Here is a 22,009-nt window from a genome sequence, read left to right as displayed (position 1 = left end):
AATGGTTTTATGAAGGTAAAGAGCTGTAAGAGATTATTCAGGGAGGTAGAAGAGAGTAAGGAGAACAGGACGGATATGATTTACTGGACACTAACATTCAAGCTGATGAAGGAAGCAGAGGGAACAGCCTCTGTGCTCTGGAATCACAATGACCCCTCATCTCTGTCCTCTCCCCTTCTCTCCCTCCCAACCAGTGGGAGGCCACATTTACTAGAAGAGGACCTGGTTCAGATTAGACGCTCTGGCCACAGAGAATGGCAGCACCAACCCAAAGGCAGAAGTGGGGTAGCAATAAATGAACAAGAATTGGACTTGGGAAACCTGGGTTGAGGTCCTTGCTCTGTTCCTTGATAGCTCGGGAATCTGGATGAGTTTCTTCACTGCTTCCACTCTATTCTGCCTTCATAAATCTCTGAGATGGAGATTCGTTATGACTAGGATTCTTTGAGACTGCTGCCTGTCATCACACCGATACAGATAGATCCGATTCTTCCATGGATCCTCTAGGGATCGGCATTCGCCTTTCTCCTCCGAGCGTTACCCTTTCTCCTCTAAGCTGTGTTACCCTTCCAGAGTCTGGATCAAACACTCGCTGAGGCCTAAGACATGCCTGTCAAGCTGAACCTGTTATCACTGTGTGAAAACAGAGGGTGTGGGGTATGCGTAGCAAGCTCCCCCAAGTTCCTCACTTTCATCCCCAAGAATAGCCCAAAGAAGAAAGACATTCCTAATGAAAGGAAAACCCATCTGGGGTATGGTGCTGAAGGCTGGATGTCATAAGACAAAATTAACTTTAAATGCTGATACTATTTATCCCCTCAGATGAAGATTAGAGAGCTCTTCTGCCTATGTGGGCTGAGTAGGAGAAGGGGTGGAAGGAATGGGCAGGGAAAGCGTGGCTGCGTTTCAAAGTGTTCCCTCTTATACTCTCATACCGTAAAAAGGCTGTTTTCACTAGAGGGTCTTTAGGCTCTTCCCTTTTTCTTTTATTGTCTTGATAAATCCTTTATAGGGGCAGCTGTCTTACAAAACTTGCCCAGAACACACATAAACCCCTCTCATCACAGGTTATAAGCCTGCCCCTCCTCCCATGACTCTGGAGCCTGTAAATAATAGACTGATTAGGAAACCGAGACTGGACCTGCCACAGCCCTGAGCACCATGCTACCTCTCTTCCCTCTTCTGGACAAGTAACAGATGGCTGGCTTGGCAGGTGGTCTAGGCGAGCAGGGAGGCCTCCTCCAACCCCAAGCACACCCACAGATCCCAGGTACATGATCAGCTGGGGTCCTACAGGTACCTGGTTTTAGACCCCAACCATGCCACTCACTTGTCTGTGAAATAACTCATCACATTTAACACAGTGAGTTAATACACAGTCTATAGATAGCATGGTAGAGTTTTCCCTAACCTTAGTGGAGAATGGGTTTATTATGAATTTTCTAGAAGAACATACAATGGGCAAGAACATACAATTGGTGAAAAGCTAAACAGTAAATGTAGATTTAGTTAACTTCAGCCATCTTGGACAGACTAAGGAATATACACAGGCTTTCCTCCCTCCCTTCCCCACTTCCTCCCTTCCACCTCCCTCCTTCTTCCTTTTTTCTTTCCTTTACTCCTTCCTTCCACAAATATTTATCCTGAGTACCTGCCATGTGCCAGGTAGATAAGGCAGGGATTATGCCTATATCTCAGTGTCTGCATAATAGATGCTCAACACATTTGATGAATGTGTCTTTACCTTCCTGCCTCTTTTTCTCTTCCAAGTCTTTTCATAGTAACATCATATTTCCCTGACTCTGCCTCCCATGACCTGCAAGGTATTGAGTTCATTATTTTTATCCTTCATTTCTAAAGCCCAGGTATACTTTGGCTCATCTCATAAAATCCCATTAAACAAAGACTCTGTATTTGGCAGGTTTTTTTTTCTTAAGAAAATGATTGTAGGGCTATGTGGGTGATAATTCTGTATTATTCAGGAAAAATATTTATATTTTCTCATTTTAAGTGATCTAAGTATTAACTTGAATCCTAACTTACTAGATCACCTACGCAACGTACCCAAGTGAGATGTGTGAGGTTGACTGCTATGTGTAGCACTTTATCAGCTCCCTGCATTTCAATAATCCTCCTCCTCCTCAGTTCAATTTTTTATTTCATGTCCCATTTTTCCAAGAGCTTTTCCCTCTGCTACCTATCATGGCCCCCTTCTCATGTGTGGAAACTCACAGGGGTTTAAGGTATTACATTCCTCTCAGAAAAATAGATAGAGACCTCTCCAAAAACAAAAATGCAAAGGAAATAGGAGGAATAACCCTATAATGAAATACTTTTAAGTAATAACAGACAATTAGTTATCAGCTTCCTTAAGCCTCACCATTCAAACCATGTGGGCAGACACCTACCCTGTCTGCTTATAAGATGGGGCTTGGTTTGCAAAAGTTGCTTCTTCATATCTATGACCAACTGGGTCCAGCCAACCGAGAGAACAGACTACAGAGATAATATAGTCAACAAGATGGTGGAGGAGAGAGGAGGGGAGGTGTTTCAGGTGGAAGGAACACTCTGAGCAGAGGGCCAGGAAATATTTGAACTTGATAGTTTGGGGTAATTACAAGTGGCATGACATTGTTATTCCATAAAGAGCAAGGACAGGCAATGAGAATAGGAAGTAAGCCCAGCATCATATATATTAAGCCTTTCTTTGTGACATAAAGAAGACTGGACTACACCTGATCAAATATTGGTACTAATATGGCCAGCTCCAGATTTTGGAAACATTGCTTTGGGAGCAGTATGGAGGATAGGTTTGGGAGGCGTAAGGAGAATAGAAATGAGGCTATTGCAATAGTCCAAGAAGGATATAATGATAATCTATAACTAAGAGAGTGGTATCAGGAATGATAAGACGGGTCTATATTCGAAATAAAAATTTCAACACTGGCTAATAGTTATAAATGGAGCACTGGAAGAGATAAATATTGAAAAGTCCAGGTTCCTGGCTAGGCAGCTGAGCAGATGGAGATGCTACAAATCAAGAAAGAGAATTCGGAAGAGAGCAGAGCAGGAGCTATAGATGATGAATGTGATGTTGGTTATAAAGAGCCTGAGGCATATGGTACCTGGGAGCCATCCAGGTGACTCTGTTTGGCAGACAGGTGGGCATGTAGGGCTGGAACTCATGGACTGGAGATCAGATTGGGGAATTACTAGTATGTAATTGGGACTTTAAGACATGAGCATAAATGAAATTGCCAAGGAGAAGACATAGAGCAATAAGTGAGCTATGGTTGGGCCCCAAATAAGCCGACCCTTTAAGAGGAAACTTGGGAAAGAGGAATGTACCTTAGAAGCTGAGGAAGAAGAGTTTCTGGATGGAGGGGGTGGGTTAATTGTGTCAACTGCTACAAAGATGAGAGACGTGGATATGTTCAGAGGAAGATCAGAGAACGCTGAAAGCACTTTGTAGTTTTTGTTGGGCAGGAGGTCATTGTTTATGACTTGAATAAGTAATTTCAGTGAAAAAGTAAGACTGGAGGCCAGATTACAGTTGACTGAGGAGTGAAAATGACAGAACGAGGTGAAGATAGTGGGGGTGTGAACTGCTTTTTGAAGAAAGCTAGATGAGGATGGAAGGAGAAAGATAAGACCATTGTTAGAAGAAGACATGTTTATTAGGGTTTATTTTTATTCTTAATTTTAAATAAAATTGTCATTTAACAATGACAATAATAACCAATATTTACAGGGTGATTACTATTTTCTAGGCTTTGTTCGGATATTGACTCATTTAATGACATGCTTGCATTTAAATAACTGGACTTTGCGGTGGCTCAAGCCTGTAATCCCAGCACTTTGGGAGGCAGAGGCGGGTGGATCATGAGGTCAAGAGATCGAGACCATCCTGGTCAACATGGTGAAATCCCATCTTTACTAAAAATACAAAAATCAGCGGGGCATGGTGGCACGTGCCTGTAATTCCAGCTACTCAGGAGGCTGAAGCAGGAGAATTACCTGAACCCAGGTGGTAGAGGTTGCGGTGAGCCGAGATTGCGCCATTGCACTCCAGCCTGGGTAACAAGAGCGAAACTCCGTCTTAAAAAAAAAAAAACAAAAAAACTGGACTTCAAACACACCCCCACCATAATTTTAAAGGAAAACTCAATAGTTTGAAAAAAAAAAGTAGATCAAGAAAAGGTAGTCAAAAGGAAGGAGAGGGTGAATACGCCAGAGACAGAAGGAAGGAATGGATGGGCCAGAATTGGGGAGAAGACAGAAGCAGTGTTAGAAGGTGCAGAATCAGCCCCAGCAGGGAGAAGGAAGACGTGCTCTGGAGCTGTTCATGTGATTTGGCTGGGAGAGTAGTTCTATTTGAAAGAAGCAGAGGAAACCAGAGAGAGAGTGAGCCCACTCCCTCTCCACCATGCCGCTGTGATACCCGGGACAGCCACGCCTCATTACCTTCCATTTTCCCTCTTCCAGCTCAGTTATGCTTCCAAGCTTCTCAAAAACCTTGCACCTAGGAAATTCTAAGTAATGTCCACTCTCTAATTCTTCTAATCTGATGGAAACCCTGCTTATCCCTGCCTCTTTGCTGAGAGGAGAAAGGCCACCTTTATGTGTGGTATCACCAGGTGTGGAGGAACATTGAGGCCCTATGAGGGAACGTAAAGCATGTATGAGTTTGTGTCTGGTGAATACTCCCTCACTGACTGATTCACAGGCTCTCCCTCCCCATCCAGGATCCATACATTCTGCTCATGGACTCCCTTAGGAAACCTTCTTAGAGTAGTTGTCAAAGTACAGGAAATTTGTGTTTGGGCGTGGAGCTGACATGCCACAGCCCAAGGCACCCCCGCTGACCTTGTCCTCCATAGTGGGTTACAGCCTCCTCTCTGCTCCTGCCTGCTACCCAGCCCCAAATAGTGAGGGGTGAGAGGCTCACTGTTCAAGGGCATTGTGAACAGTGGGTCTGTTTGCAGTCCAGTTACCTAATGCAAATATCTCATTAAATGAGTCAATATTTATGAAGTATTCTGAACAAATCCTAGAAAATGGTAACCCCCTTGCAAATATTGGCGATTATTGTCATTGTTATTAGTATTATTATTGTTCCTCATATTCTTACAAGGCCAAAATCTATTCTATGTACACGGTGGAAAATCAATTAATAGTTCATGGAGTAATTAGTCAATGTGATATAGAAACAGCTTGAGAAAAATCAAGGGATCACTAAATCTCTAGGCTGCAGTGGAATTAATGTGGCTTTGGAGTCGGCATGAGGTTGAATTGAATGTCTACCACTTATTAGCTGTGTCTTTTAGCCTCAGTTTCTTCATCTGTCAAATGGGTATGCTAAGTACTACCTCAGAGGGCTATGATAAGGTGTAAAATTACATATATTCATTGTTAAACACCCATCAGCTCTTTTAGAGTTACCCCCTGCCCCCCATTTCCTTTACATATGAAGAAAGTTGTGCTGAAATTCTTTGGAAAAATGACTTTGCCTTTCTTATGACATCGAACATTTGTTATCTTGTATTTTGTGATTATACGCACTTTCTAATGCCTTTTCCCTCCTTTGGCAGCCACCCCAACACACACACACGCACACGCACACACACACACACGCGTGCACACACGCACATGCACACTTTCTGTCTCTCTTTCTCACACACACATACTGTTTAGTTCAGAACAAGTTAAATCTGTAAACCAGACAACTATTTCTTTCATAGGATCAGTCTTCTTTTCTATCCACATTCCCTTCCTTTTTCAAACATCTAGCCATTTCTCTCTGTCCCTGGTCTTCCCTAACACCTTTGTAATGATTTCCTGGACAAGAGGAATGCCCAAGAGCCCTTCCAGAGAGTGGGTGCTGACACCATGCATGGGGGATACTGAATGTAATTAAACAAAACAGGGCTGACTTCCCCATGTGTCACCCAATTAAATAGCCACACAGTAAATCACTCAAGGGAATCCCGCTGATGCCAGCAGAAAGAAGAGACTCAATTACCGCCTCTGACGGGGCCAGCTTATTGTTATTTATACAACAGCATTCTGACTGGAAAGCCAGGAAAGAGAGATGTTTAGGTTTGAAGTGCCTCCTGTTAATTGAAACGTCTTGGTTTCAGGAGGCTGGTTGGAATTCACAGCCATTACACACCAGATAGCAGATCCATGCTCCCACTGGAATCTCTCCATAAGTGAATTTTTATTTTCCCACTTTGAGTCATTGGCAAGAAGAGCTCATTTCCAGACTGATTCCACAGAACACACAAGGTAGACAGGCGAGCAGCTGGTGATCAGAGTAAATCCCCATAACTCCAGTCCGCAGATAGAACCTCCAGGAGCAGCTCTTCCGCCCTCTCACTCATGAACAAGGCAGGCTGTGCTGCAGACCCTGGAGCAAGTGTTTGCCTTTAGGACAGAGTGAATTTACCGGCATGCTTCTACGCAGCTATTCACCACAATCAGAAACCAGAACTCATTTTAACCTTGTCACCTCAGCCTCCAATGTTCCAGGAATTCTCACACTCATTCCCTAAGTTTTAATGTAAATATAATGTCCTCAAAGACTATGTCCCCCACTGCCACCCTGCCTCCCAGGCAGATCTAAGTGGGCTTTCTGTAACACAGTCTTAAAATATTTGTCATCCCTCAGCAGCATATGTAACTATTACAATAAAATAGCTCATGTGATGATGGTGTCATATCTATCTTTTCCCCATATGTGATAGATCCTAAGTGGGCAGAGATGAGGGCTGCTTCATTACCCTTGAATTTCCTAGGACAGTGCCTGCCCCGGATAGCATTCCATAAAAACTGGTTGAAGGAGTGATTGGGTTAACCAAGGAAAAACTTGCTTGGGAAGGCAAATAGGTAAACAAAACTGTGTGTTGTGTTTAGAGAAATAATAGAATTATCTTGGGGATTAGCCTGTCTTGGGGTGTTATCTGGGTTGAGACTGCCCTCCCCAGCCTGGGTAAGAGCTGACAACACTCATGTATGAATAACGTTGTCTGTGAGGTTCAGTTTGGTCAATCTCATCTAATTGTTCAGGAATTCACTGAGCATCTAATATGTTCCCAGCTTGATGATAGGCTGCAGAGGATGTAAGAATGTATGGCAGGAAGGTTTCCTGTCAAGTCTGAGCTTATGATCTCCTGAGAAAGATGAAATTTCTACTCGGCAAGCACAGTGTAGCTATGAAATGGATTACATGGTCTAGATAATAAAGGCTTGGAGCTTGGGAATGCAAGTGTTCATAGCATCATTTCTCTGCCTCCTTGCTTGACAAAAGCTCCAGGAAGCTGGCTGCTTTCCCTTTTAAGTTCAGGGATCTCTCCCCTGTCCCTTCGTCTCAGGACCTTCGAGAGCCCTGCTGCATAGAAAGGCAGATCTGGGCTGCTTTCATGGTCTGACCTGCACATGTGCCTGTGAGCCAAAGGGGGTGTGTTCAGGGGCAGAGCTGGCTCCCAGAGGATAGCCCTGAAGTAACTGGGGGAGCCTTTTGGGGCAACTTGTGCTGGTCCCCATTGGCTGGACTTTGAACTTTCAAGCCTTCCTGTTGCTCTGGCCTATCTCACTTTCCTCTCCCGGAGAACCATCTGCCTTCAAGATAGTTGCAATGTGTGCCAGTGTGAGGGTCTAGAGAAGACAAGATTAATTACTCTCTCATCAGAAAAAGGAAAGCTGGTAAATGTTGGTGTTTAGAGAAAAATGAGCTGATGAAATACAGCCAGGATGCTTTGCCCAGTCTTTTATTTTGGAGTGAAAAATTGCTAATACAGTGAGACAAAAGCTTCTTTTCTAGGCCACCTCCTTGCTGGGAGTTGAACTCAGAAGGCCCAAATCCCTTTGCCTTTCAGACAACTGAGAACTCTCTTGGAAGTGGTATATATGGATTAAAGTCCTACTTTCCCACTAACTTTCTAACCCCAGGCTAATAGCAGAACAGCTCTTTAAAATAGAAAAAGTAACCCTGCCTCGCCCACGGCAGATAATGTGAGGGTCATACCATCATATGAAATAAGGTGCAAAAGAGGACAGACTGTGCCCATATAGAAGAGATACCCAAGTGTAAGCTCTTCCACAGCTCAGTCACTTAATTTTGTTCTCATTGAAATAATACCACAAAGAGCTACAGAGCTCTAAGGAAATGTAAATGCAGACCAGATTCATATAATTTCCAAACCAAATTAGACTTTAGAATGTGATTGCATTGAATCCCTTCATGTTATAAAGATGGACACACAGACAAAATCTATATAATGATAATGAACACGGACGGTTTACTATACTCCACACTTGGCTCTCACTATTCTACATGTAGTAACTTTTTGATCATCAAAATCAGTCCAGTGAGGGAGGTGCTATGATCCTGTCTATTTTACAGATGGTAAAACTAACCTACCCAAGGTAACACAGTGGCAGTACCTGGGTTTAGCCCCAGGCAATCTTGTCCTAAACCCACCTTATCATTATGACACTGAGTCTACCAGCTGCCTAGCAACTGAGTCCCAGAGAGGTATAGGGAGTTTGCCCAAGGCAACTCAGCTGTCAGGCATGGCCGTCGAGTCTCCTGATGTTCAGCCAGTTGTCTGTCTCCTGAGACAGCAGTATAATGTAGTGGGCAAGACTTTGGGTTCAAATCCTGGAAACGACTTTGGGCAAGTCATCAGCCTTCCTGGGATTTGGTTTCCTCATTTATATCAAAGTGCCGTAAAAATAGTTTGTTTTCTTCATAGTTTATCATGAGAATTAAATGAGACAATGTATGTAAAGCCCTTAGAAGATGCCCTACTACAAAGATAGCAGCCACTGTAGTTACATTGTGCTGCTTCTTACAGAAGCGTTCAAGGAGCCCACACAGGGCAGCAGAGGTGACCTCACAGTGGCAGCAGGTGGAAAGTGGGGATGTAGAAGAGTTGATTATGGGTGGGAAGACCCAGGGAAAAAATGAAATAGAGCTTGTGTTTGTAACAGAGAGCACCAGCCAGCCCTGCCAGAATAAGATGAAAAAGCAGAATAAAAAAGTTAGAGCCACAGGGCACTGGTAAGAACAACCAATGCTTTCCATCTGCTTACTCGCCTTGGTATTTGATCCAATTGTTTGCCTTAAATGGACAAGAATTGGAATGGGGACGAGCACTCTCTTACCTGGCAGGTCCAGGCTCAGCTAGGATGCCTGAACTACCTGCCCTTTTCACCCTGTGAAAGTGGAACAGCCAATTTTGCCTGGCCCATCAGCTGCCAAAACAGAAAGTTCCTGGCTGGGGAAAAAGCTGCTTGCACCTCCGTAGGGAGTTCTGAAGATATGCAAACTTTTGCAATTGCTCCTGCCTACTCAAATCTCTCTTTCTCTGTTAACAACTCGACAGACATCTTGTCTGTGTTTGATAAATAAGCTTCTCTATTTATTCAGGGGAGTGAATTTGTAGCTATTATGATTCAAATGACATTGACATGATATTTTCTCTCTTTTTTCACTGTAGCATCAGAAAAAGAAAATCTATAGAAAAAAAAAAAACTCACAAAAACCCAAAGCAATTACTCTGCATATTGGCCCCTGAAATAAATAAATGCATAAGCTGACTTTCTTTTGGGGTGGAGGTAAAGGAACTGATAAATAATTTAGGAATTGTTGCTGCTTCCTGGTTCTCAGAGATGCAGCTGGTATGTGCTAACATGAGGCTCATGCTGCATTCATTAAGCACCGAGCAATGTTTTAATTCCTCAGCCGTTCACATTATCTGTAAGTGGGGCTGCACACGGAATCACATCCTGCGGATGTCAATCAACCCATTACCCAGCATGGGCTTTGTCGTATGGGGTGTTGCCTCTCATTAGGTGGCCTGAGCCAGCCAATCAATCAGATGGGGCTGGAGCAGACGGGCAGGAAGGGGGGTGGGCAAAGTGCGAGTGGGCAGGCTGTGCACCTGCCAGCCAAGGGAGCTCTGCATTGTGGAAGCCACTGTACTAAATGCCCTTCCTGTTAGGTCAGTTCAGACTGAAACTGCCTCATCCCATTCCCCCACCACACTACGCGGGAACTGTCCAAAGAGGTGACTCAAGAAGTTTTGGAACGTTTCGGAGGCCCATGATGTGTTAGAATCTTCTTAAATATAAAATCCCATAGACAGAGGAACCATGGGCGAGCTTATGATCAGAAGACTTCCTTCCCGGCCCATATTTTCAAGATTTAAGTAGCTGGGAGAACAGCTCACCCAGAGGTCACAGACTCTCTGGGAACCTCCCAGGTCATTCAGTCCTGTGGCTTTTAGCCTGTCTGGACTGTGACCCACACAGCACACACTCTAGAAAATAAAATGTTCATGAAATATCATTTCTATATGTTGAGCATTTTGGGAATCCTATTTTATTTTATTTTTAAAAATTATAAGTGGAGGCCACTACATTATTGAATAACCTCTCATGGGTAGCAGCTTGCAGTTTGAGTAACACTGGTTTAGTTCAACACTCAGGTATCTCAGGGCTGTGAACATAGGCAGACATGTAGCCAAGGTAGGTTTCTACCTTGAAGAATCACTACCAGAACGTCTGGGGAAGCTTTCATAATGGCCAGCTCTCCACTCAGCCGCATAATAGAGTTCCGAAGTGCAGCTGAATTTTTTAGTTTGTGTAAAACCAATGTCTGCAAGCGGCAGGATGCGTGGGCTGATGAAGTCCTGAGCCCTGATGGTGGGAGGTGGGCTCCCTCGTGACCACTACTGATGAGTTATGGGAATGAGAGAATGAATACATCTCCCGTGGAAATGGAGACAATCAAGGGCATGATTGTCAGGAGAAAGGACTTCCCTGAGTCACCATTCACTTCCTCCTGGGATCCCTTTCCTTCTTAGCCCCCTTGGCCCCTTCATCCCCACCGTTTTGTCCTTAGTCCTCTCATATTCTCTTCTTTCCTCATTTACTCTCTTCCTACCTTAGCTTTCCTTTACTGATAAATATGCATTTTAAAGACATTATTTTTCATCATCCTCAAACTGTAACCGGGGTTTTTCTTGGATGCCGGTGATTGTTGTGGGTTCTTGACCTCCAATCTCTTAAGGAATAAGCAGTGGGGCCACTGCAGGTGGACCGTATGCTCGTGAAGCGAACATCAGACCCAAAAAATGTTGCAGAAATGTGATTTTATTTAGGTACAGAAAAAAGAAGGAAAGGAGAAGAAGAGAAACGCTTCCGCCAAGAGTGTGGAAGGGGATTCCAGAGGGGAAATCCCAGAGGGAGCTCCCACCATGTGGGACGGGATTCCAGAGAGCTGGAAATCCGCTGCAGGTGGGGGAGCACGGGACTTTTATCCTGGGAGAAACCCCACCTTCTCCAAGACCCTGGGCCAATGAAAGGAGTTCCTTAGAACTTCCGCTGGTGTGATTGACTTTCGGTTTCTTCCCACGCCCGCGAAATTCAAACATAAACCATTGAATCTCCCGGCTGGAGAGAGATGGGAGGGGGGCATCATGGTGCCGGGGAAATTCTTGCCCTTAAAGCTACGCCCCCTCACGGACCCGAAAAGAGAACACATTCCTTCAAAACCTCTGAAGCAATTCTTCAAAGTCCCTGTAGGCCAGAAAACTAAAGATTGAGTGGAGAGCTTGTATGGTGTGTTTGCATGTGTGTGTGTGTGTACGTGCAAGCACGTGTTCTCATAAGTTTGTGTGTGCCAGTGGGTGTGCAGTGAGCTGGAAAGCAGGCCAATTATTTCATTCCCTTTGCCCATGCAGTTGTGAAAGTGTGACATTGAGTGAGGAAAAAGCCTGCAAATCTCCAACACAACGAAAATAAATTAAAAGAAGAGAAAAAACATGATTTTGATTTCAAAAAAGCTGTCTCCTTTCTAAGTATACTAGTTATACACTTGATTCTATTTGCTCTATCAGCAACTGCAGTGATTTGGAACCATGATATACCCAACTACCTAATTTCAATGGAAAGGAGGGAATTCGTGGAGATAATTACTGAGAAGCTAGTAATGCTGCTTTAACACACAGAACTTGTGCATCATAACATCCTAGGGAGAGAGATTAGCAGAATGATTCTCATTTTGAAGAGAAACCGAGGAAGGGCTAGCACACAGCCTGCACAACTCCAGGGAGGGGTTAGTTTCCAGAGCTGACCTCAGTTGTCACGTTTCTCAAACCTCCACAATTGCTTAAGCCTTATGCAAGTTTATGCATCTAAGATCAGGTTACTTAAATGCTTAGAGTCCAAGTTTTCTTAGCTCTAAAACATCAATAATAATAGCTCCTGTTGTAGTAGGATTGTGGTAAGGTTTAAATAACATGCACTTTGCAGGAGGCCTGGCCCTTAAGAAGAAGTCAATGAATCTGGGCTGCATCTGTAGCCTAGACTTCCTCCCCACATCTCTCGATTAACATTTCCTTCTGTCTTCCCACTCCTCTTTGCTGCTTTCTTCTCTCTGACCCTTGCTTTCTCTTGCGGGCTCCTTGGATGGGCACAATCCTTGGCTGTCAGGGACTGGCAGGCTCTGAGCAGATCTGGAATCGACCATGCACCTGCTCACATGTTGCTCTTCTATCTGCTGAAGGCTGATGGCTTTGGGCAAAAGCTTATAGGTTCCTGATAGACACACATTCTGCTTTGCCTGAAACTCCTGCAGGGTGATAGCTTTTACCCTGAAGGGTAGCTCAAAGGGCCATACCCCCTGCTGGTCACCAGCCATCTGTTGGTTATTAGCAAGTATTAGGTTACCCTGCTGTGGCTTTGGAGGACACAGAGGGGCTTCATGGCTCCTGGGAACAGTGGAGAGTCAACCACAGACCTTTCCTATGAAGCTAGGTGCAATTCCTGCCACATAGTCCTGCAGAACCGTACTTTGGGAATGGCTCTGGTGCATTCAGGCAAGTATATAGTCCTGTCTGTCTGTGCTAGCAGTGACCCAATTTGGAATTCTGACAAAGGAAAAGACCATTTGCTGTGGAATTCAATACTTTATTGACTTTCCATCCAAGTTTGTGCTCTGCTCTGTAAAATCACCGGTCCCAGGATACCTCAGATGAACACAGATCCCAAGGACTTAGGCCTCAGGGCCTGGGGGGATAGACCCCATGCATGACAAGAACTTTAATAGTGGGAGGACAAGACATAGTAAGCTGGCAACCTGGGCAAAGTCATAGGAATGACCTTATCCTGGTGGGCCATGGAGCCTCCCGCCTTCACCAGTCTAGTATTCCTAGTGTAAGAAAAGTAAGCTGGATTTTTCTCAGGTTGTGGTGTGATTCAAAGTTTACAACTCCCCTTTCCAGTCTGGGCTGCAGAGGAGGAATGGGCTATGGTATGTGTGTGGGGCCAACCATCCTGGAGCACTGAGGCACCCGCAGGTCACCTATGCGTGGGCTCATCTGCTCATAGCATATCCCTGAGCAGCTCCGTCTCGCCACCCAGCTGGTTAGTATTCAAGAAATGCAGACTCATTTGTCACCAGCAAAGCCCAAGTGGGAGGGTCATGTCACTGTGCATTAATTGCCTAACATACAGCAAAGCCAAATATAAATCATTCTGGGGTTATCCATTTCTTGGAATTTATCCACCATTAGGGAGAACTGGGAAAGAGCTAAACTCGGTGCAGCATATGTGTATATACATGTATAATGTGTGTGTCTACATGTGAGATTTTTCCAAAGGCTTCTACCCCTAAATCACAGTTCTAGAAACATGGAGCAAAAATAAAAACAGAAGGCCTTGTCTAGGAGAGCTATCAACCCAGCGCGGCACATTCAGAGGCTTGGGGATCTTAGGAAAAGCACTTACAGGATTCGACCAACTTTCTAAGCATTGCTTGTGGCTCATGCAGACCCCTCACAGCCCGGTGTAGACACTGACAGATGAAAATCAGCTGAAGTTCCACCGACTGTGGTTCTCAGCCAGCAGAAGGGCATCCTGGCCCCTTGGGGCACTGCTGGTTCCCAGGACTCAGGTGGAAGACATCTCTGATTTGTGAGCTTGTTCGAGGTGCCAGACTGCCTGAGTCTGTAGGATATTTGCCAAACTGGGAGTTGGGGAGGGTGCAATAAGTAAAGGGAGACTGAAAAGGAGGAGGAGGGAGCCAGGAAGAGAGAAGGAAACTGAGAGAGGGTGGGAATCCTGTTAGGAAGGCAAGTCTGTTGTGGAGCCTCCGTTAATTTATAACCTGTGAAATGTACCACCCAGGTTAGAGACGGCTGCCAGAGAGTGGTTCAGTCATGAATTTGTGATTGGGCCCCCTTTCCCTTGTTGCTGCCCACCCACCAGCTTTCCCTGGGTTGCTGCAGGTGTAGGGAGGGGGAGACCAGGAGTCCTGACAGATCATTCTCTGGTCTTCTAAGGTTCCAGTGCTCTACAGTATGTTTGCAATTCCCTGCCGCATTCCCAGAAAGTTTCCATATGGTGTTAGGTCTCCGAGGACTTGCTTTGCCTGACACTTTAAGGAAGGACCAAGGGGCCAGCTTCCTGGAGCCTTGTCCACTGCTCCTCCTGCTGTCTTCCCTGCACCCTCCTCCCCCAGCAGCCCCTCCTGCTGTCTTCCCTACACCCTCCTCCCCCAGCAGCCCCTCATCCACAACCTCCAGAGGGAGGAAACACTCGGTCCTCAAGTAGGAGACAGGGAAACTGCCTAGAAAGCCAGGCACCGCATAAACAGGGTTTAAAAAACAAGAGCTGTTACTTTAATTATGGCTCGTGCTGCTTTATCACCAGTCCTGTTCCTCACACATTCGTCAGAAACCTGGTGATAAATCAATCTCTGGGAGCCAGAAGCTGCCAGGGCAGGCTGCTGCCTCCAGGCCCCATCCTTTCTCCTTCCTGGGCCCGTTCTCCTGGAGCCACTGCCTGATTAGCATGCATGGCACTGCGGCTTTGGGCTGAGGCTGAGAGGCGGCGTTGCCCCAGCATGGATTCCACATGGACAATTTCAGCAACAAAGAAGAGTCAGGAAGGAGAGTATTTGCAGGGGTCAGGTTTATGAAGGTAGGACAATGTAAAGTTAGTTCAAGATAACAGTAATCATAATGCAAAATACATTCAATAGATTTATTTTTTATAAATGTATTAAGTATATAATGAGATATTTAACATGTATACATTAAATAATAATATTAGCAGCTGTCATTGAGTAAATACTCGCCATGTGCCTGGCTGATATGTTAATCCCCAAGCCTGGGGCCCCAGTGGCCACCCAGCAAGGTACAGATGACAAGCTACACCTCTCAGCTGTGAAAATGGCAGTCAAGTGTTTGGCTCAGCTGTGCCCAGGTCACACACCGAGGGGCAGAGCCGAGTGCTACCCTCGCCCCTGGCTCTCTGCTGCGGTCTAGGACCTCCTGGTGATGCACGTGCCCTGGCTTCAGGGATCCTGCACCTGCTGCTGTCATTTAGGGTGCCGCCAGGAGCTGTGGCTGGAGAGCAAGGCTTGTGCTCAGATCTAACAACCTCTGGCTGCTTTGCACTGAGGGACAGGAGGGCAGTAGGATGGAATGTTGAGCCTATAATCTTTTTATACTCTTTTTCCAAAAGAGAAGGCTGAAGGTCCAGGAGGTGAAGTCATTGATCTGAGGGCACACCTGGGCCAGAGGTCAGCTCTCTAAAGGGCCAGCAATTGCTGCACTGTGTGCAAAGAAGATGCGGAGAAGTTGTATTTGAACCTTCCAAATAACCTTTTCTTACTTATGCTTTTTTTTTTTTTTCTTGAGTAGATAAGTGGCTCTTCCTAGCTCCAGGTTAGCCTTCTGTTTGTCACTGTTCAGCTAGGAGGCACAAGCCGTGCTGGGCCACTCTAGGTGGGCCTGCTCCAGGGAGAAGCCTGTTTTGCTGCCAGACCCTTCCTGGAAGTTGCTGTCCAATGCTAAGAAAAGGGCAGGATGTGCTTGGCATTTGCTGGGATCCATGTAGGATGAAAGGAATCCATTGAAACAGAATCAAATTCCCTCAAGTGAAACAGTGGCATCTCTCAACCAAGGAAGAGGGAACTCGGGACAAAGAAAAGCAGCATTTAGCTGACAGTCTTCAACCCTACTTCTCCACTGAACCAAATTCACTAACTTCAACATGCAATTTGCACCTTTCCTTCTTGTAAGGCTGACTCAGCCCTCAGCAGCCTCTCTGTTTTGTCATTATTGTTTGCATATTTAACTATTGTGTCATTGTTTGTTTTTTAAAACTGACATATGACTGACATCCAGGAAAATTCTCCATTTTCAGCATATTTTATGTGTTTTAACACATGTGTAGTTATATAACCACCTCCATAATCAAGATATAGGACATTTCTGTCATCTAAAAAGTTCTCTTATGCCCATTTGCAGTCAGTTCATCCCACAACCCCAGACCTAATCAGTTTTCTGCTGCTATAGTTTTGCCTTTTCCAGAATGTTCTTTGAATGGATCATACAGTATTCAGTCTCTTGGATCTGCATTGGAGTTTCAGTCACAAAACATATAACAGCATCAGCAGTTCTTTCTTTTTTATTGCTGAGTAGTATTCCACTGTGTGGAAAAACAGGTTCTTCTGTTTTTTTATCCACTCACTAGTTGAGAGCCATTGGGTGGTTTCCAGTTTCTGAAGAGCATGAAGAAAGCAGCAGCAAATATTTACATGCAGTTTTTTTTGTGTGTAAACCTATGTTTTTGCTCCTCTTGGGCTTTTTGTGATGTAAGATAAAGGCATGTTTAATTTGAATGTCTCAGCTTTTTAACTCTCACATCTCTTTAAGGTATAATTGACAAATAAAAATTATATATATAGTCAAAGTGTATAATGTAACATTTTGGTATACATACACATTATGAAATTATTATAATAATCAAGGTAGTTAATATACTCATTGCCTCACATAGTTATGTCTTTTTTGTGGTGAAAATACTTAAGATCTGCTCTCCTAAAAAATTGTCAACTATACAACGCATTATTATTAACCACAGTTACTGTTCTGTGCATTCGTCTTCATAACATTCCTCTTATAACTACAAGTTTGTATCCTTTGCCCATCATCTCCCCATTTCCTCTACCACCACCCTCCACCCTGGTACTTGCCCTTCTAAATCTCTTTTCTATATGTTCTTTTCGCTTCTGCATGTTCATAGGTCTGCCCCATCTCTTAATGTCAGTTCCACAGACACTTTTCTTTAGTTGTTTTCTAATTTTCTTTTCACCAACGTAAAATTGTTAAGTACGGGTGTCAGTCATTATACAAACATGGAAGATACAAGAATTCATGGGATGCTTTTCTGAGATTTCTATATAATCTCAGAAATTATATAGAAATCCAACTCAGGGGGTTGGAACTATAACACACTGGCCAACCCAAGTTTTATTGGGGCAAGATTGACTATGAAGAAATAGTGATTGCCCACAGGCACACCCATAGATTCTGATTCACAGGCAATCCGTCTCTCAGATGTAGGTCAAGGGTAGCTTTTGCAACCAATACCCTAATCTTCACAATTTCCCTTATACTTGAAAACATCCAGAGAAAATGATCTAAACTATTTGAAGAATAAAAATACTTTGTACTGATAGTTCTCACTGTGCACAAGCTTACGAAAGCTCAGAGTCACAATATTTTCATAAAATAAAGTCATCTTGTTCAAACTACTATCAGTACTTGAATCTCCTCTACAACATTGTTGCTCAGCCAAGGGCTGAATTTCCCCAGTGATATCAAAAGCACTATATCCGTGTCAGGGCACAGTGGCTGAAGCCTGTAATCCCGGCACTTTGGGAGGCCAAGCCTGGCAGATCATTTGAGATTAGGAGTTCGAGGCCAGCCTGGCCAACATGGCAAAACCCTTTCTCTACTAAAAATACAAAAAATTAGCCGGACGTGGTGGCAGGTGCCTGTAATCCCAGCTACTCGGGAGGCTGAGGCAGGAGAATTGCTTGAACCTGGGAGGCAGAGATTGCAGTGAGCCAAGATTGTGCCACTGCACTCTAGCCTAGGCGACAGAGTGAGACTCTGTCTCAGAAGGAAAAAAAAAAAAAAAAAAAGAGAGAGAGAGAGAGCACTTTCCTGGTGTGATGGTGTGATAAACTGAGCATAGTATCTGGAGTAAGAAGTGCTTTATGAAACTGTATGAGTTGCTACAGGCTTTGCTAGCTTCATCATCTTATCACTGCTGTCATTACGTCATCTATAAACAATTCTGATTACTAAAAATTTTACTTTATACTAAACCCAAATCTGTAATCCTATTACTTCATTCACTGTTCTTACTTTTGGCCTTTGGGGCCATTCAAAATAAATGGGAACCATGTGAGGGTTTTCAAAATATTTGAAATTTTCATTCTTCTCTCCAGACTGAAGGCTAGGCTTTCTCAGTTCTTTCTATTTCTCATCAGAAGACATTACCCACTCTACTCATCATCTGGGCCACACAGGATATTACTCTGTTTGTCGGTGAATCCCTGACTGCTTATAATGCTGGAAATGCAGTTTGTTTCATACACTGTTGGTCCATTAATACACTCCCATAACTCAACTTTTGGGGAAACTACACACTCACCACACATCATACTTTCTAGCAACTAAAATTCCCAAGCATCTTTTTAAGTTCTGCCACTGAGTCTTGTTTTCTTTTACTGCTTTGAGACATTTGTTTTATTTTTTTAAAAAATACAAAACCTGGCCCACTTCCTAAGCTTGTCAAGATCCTTTGAAATCCGATTCTGTCATGCTATTAACTAATCCATCCCAGCTTGGAATCAGGCGAAAGTGTGATCTGCACACCTTCAGTAGCTCCATAATGCTGATAAAAAAGGTTCAACAAGACAGAGCTGAAGACTAAGGCCTTCCTCCGGGTTGACACAGACCCACTACTCAACATTATCAGGGCTGTCATTCAACTGGGTACAAATTCATCCACCACCCAGGACCATGCTTAGATCTAAAACGTGAAATCTGCCAAATTTCTTCACAAGTAACTAGGCAGAAAAAGGAACTGAGTAGGGTTAGTAGGACTTACTCATAGGGAATCAGTGCTTGTTTCCAGTGAGCATAGTTTTCCTTTCTAAGTGCTCATAATCATTTTATTAAGTCTTTTCTTCTACAGTCTTTCTTTCTAGAAGCTGGCATTGTGTAACAGTTGAAATTCTGAATATTTATAATAAATACTGATAATACTATTTATCATAGTACATGCTTACTTCTTATTTTCAACAATCCTATAGATGAACGTAGAATTTAGACTTTCAGTTGTTGGAAACGGGTTTATAACATTGGGAAGACTCCACATGGAGACAATAGATTACTCAGCAAGTCTAGTTTACTTCCTGCAGGAAGAGTGCAACTTGCTGGCAGTCTTGCCACGATGGCACACCTGAGCAAGGGAGACAGGGACATTTATCACTTTCATAACCGAATGCAAATGATCCAATTGGCTAAAATCTTGGAAATTTCCTGAATAGATAAGGGGAAAGAAGAGGAGGAAGAAGACAAGGAATAACAGGAAGCTAGTCAGGAGAAGGTCAGGAGGGTTTCCAAATACGGAATGGCATGCACCAGGGCTGGGAGCTTGCCCAGTTCTGTTCGGAACACGCCGGAGCGAGTCAAGGTAGCTGATTTAAGATGCAGCTGACTCAGAGAATATATATACATGGGTGTATGTTTATGCTAATAGTGGGTAATGGCCACAGAGCAGGAGATGTAACTCCCTATAATGTAGTCTAAGATATAAACTTTGAAGAAGAACTTTCCCATTTCTCACACAGTGATGTATAATGAACACATCTGTAGGAGAGTTTACAAATATTTTTGGAAGCTACCAAGTCCTTTCAGGACCGGGGTAATAAAACTGCAGAGAAGCAGGTGAGGACAATCTGCACCTGCTTGTCCAGCACCTCGCTGGTGAGCGCAAGAGGCCTGCGGCCCCTGGATTCAGTAGGTCCTGAATGGCAGCTGTCTGGTCTACTTTCTGAGAATGGCATAGATGTCTCCACCTCCATGTGGAGGGCTCACACAGGTCTATAAAGGCATTTTAACTACGTGGGGAGGTGGTATTCACACTCTCCTGTGCGAGCCAGCTGGATGCCTGCATGCACAAAGAAACAGGACCCAGCTTCTCCAGGGAAGCTGAGTCATGGACATGCTTTAGAGAAATCATGCTTTTGCCCCAGGGCAGTAGGTCTCTAAGTGCAGCTCCTGAACTAGAAGTCTTAGTATCAATTGGGAGCTTGTTAGAAATGCAAATACTTGGACTACTCTAAACCTACCCAAACAGAAGCTCATGGGTGGAGCCCAGAAAACTGTGTTTGAATAAGCCCTCAAGGTGACTTAATATAAACTAACTTTGCAAAGCATTGCTCCAGCGTTTGACAACCCGGTTTAGACAGCTGTGGGAATGGGTGGCCTGAGATTGGTAACTGCTCTCAAAACGTAATTCAGCAAATGTTTTCTGTAGTGTTTATTCTGCTAAAGACCTTGTGCTAGGTACTAGAGGTAAGATACAAATGTGAGTAACACATCACCCAGAGCCCCTATCCTAAGTGACAGACAGTAACATGTGTCATGATAATCCTACTGGGTGTTAAAAGGAGAAAGGAAAACAGTCCAGTTGGGTAGGGAGAGAGGCTGAGGGAAGGTAGATGAGAACAGATGAATTTTATGACAGCAGGATTTTTGTAGGCAGAGGCTGGGGGACTAGCTCCGCAGGTGGTGTTGACCACTCTCTTCTGTGCCCTATAAGTGCTTCTACTAGGAGGTTTCCCCCCTAAATGTGCACATCTGTGTGTCTCCATAGCTTCTTCAGGAAGGCTTTTGATAGGTCACAGGTGATCTTGGCATAGTCAAACCCAGCAGTCTCTTCTAGTTCTCAGCTCACTCCACCTGCTAGCAGCACTTGCACTGTTGATTGCTCTCCTGCATAAGGCATCTGCAAACTGAGAACCCACTCCTCTTTATCCTTCTGCCTCCAGGCTCTTCCTTCTCTGCTGAGTATTGGAGTAACTCCAGGCTCAGTACTCACACTTCTTCTCTCTTTACTCACACTCATCCCCTGGGTGATCCAGTCTCAAATGCATGTGTTGCATACCCTCAGTCCATTTAGGCTTCTATAACAGAATACTCTGGACTGAGTGGCGTATGAACAACAGAAATGCATTTCTCGCAGTTCTGGAGGCTGGACTTCAGGGCTCGTGGTGTCAGCATGGCTGGGTTCTGTGAGGGCTCTTTTCTGGGTTGCAGATGGCTGCCTTCTCATTGGCACAAGCGAGAGCTCTCTGGGGCCGCCTTTGTTAGGACAGTAGCCCCATCATGAAGCCTCTACCTTCATAATCTAATTACCCTACCAAGGCAGTACCTCCTAATACCATCACATTACAGGTTACATGCATCTGGATGGTGGCAGGGGGGACAAAAACAGTGCATTGTACAGATGATTCCAAAATTTTTGGTCCAAATCTCTTCTTGAACTCTGGATTCACACACAAATATCTACTTAGCTTACCCATTTTGCTACCTCACAGGCACTGTAAACTCACCATGCCCCAATATCATTTCTGGCATAGCTCTTCTCCCTTAATCGTCTTTCTTTCAGCAAAAGGAACCTACTTTCTTCACAGAACTCTGGCCAAAAGCGTGGAATAATCTTTGACTCCACTCTTTCAAACCTGAGATTTATGTCAGCAAACTCTGTTTGCCCTCCTTGGAGACTGGAATCTCTCCACTTCTTAGCTCCTCTACCTGTTCACTACCCACTTCCTGTGTCCATAGCCTCCAGTGGCTTCCCACCTCCCTTAGAGGAAGATGCACATGCTACTTTGTGGCTGGCCTAATGGCTCTGCCTGGTCTGGTCCCATCTCTCTCTGAACTGATCTGCTGCTCTCCTCCCTTCCCTCACCCCTCTTTTGGATTCCTGTGGCCTCCCAGCTTGTGCTCACCTCCCTACTGCATGCAGCGAGTCTCCTTATGGCCATCGGTGTGCTCCCACTTTCTCACGTCTCTGCTTAAATGGCACCATATCTGAGAAGCTACTCCGGGCCACCCTATCTAAAGAT

The 22,009-nt window shown here is 44.4% G+C and overlaps 1 protein-coding gene across 14 annotated transcripts in view; it reads right to left on the bottom strand.

Moving 5' to 3' along the window:
- NTM (neurotrimin) overlaps positions 1 to 22,009 on the bottom strand; it is a 974,035-nt gene that overhangs the window by 872,333 nt on the left and 79,693 nt on the right. The gene's annotated exons all lie outside the window — the stretch shown is intronic.

This window comes from Callithrix jacchus, chromosome 10, assembly GCF_049354715.1.
Source record: "Callithrix jacchus isolate 240 chromosome 10, calJac240_pri, whole genome shotgun sequence".
In the NCBI taxonomy this organism is placed as follows: domain Eukaryota; kingdom Metazoa; phylum Chordata; class Mammalia; order Primates; family Cebidae; genus Callithrix; species Callithrix jacchus.
The sequence above is the reverse complement of the archived record's forward strand: the minus strand, read 5'-3'. Positions and strand labels throughout refer to the sequence as shown.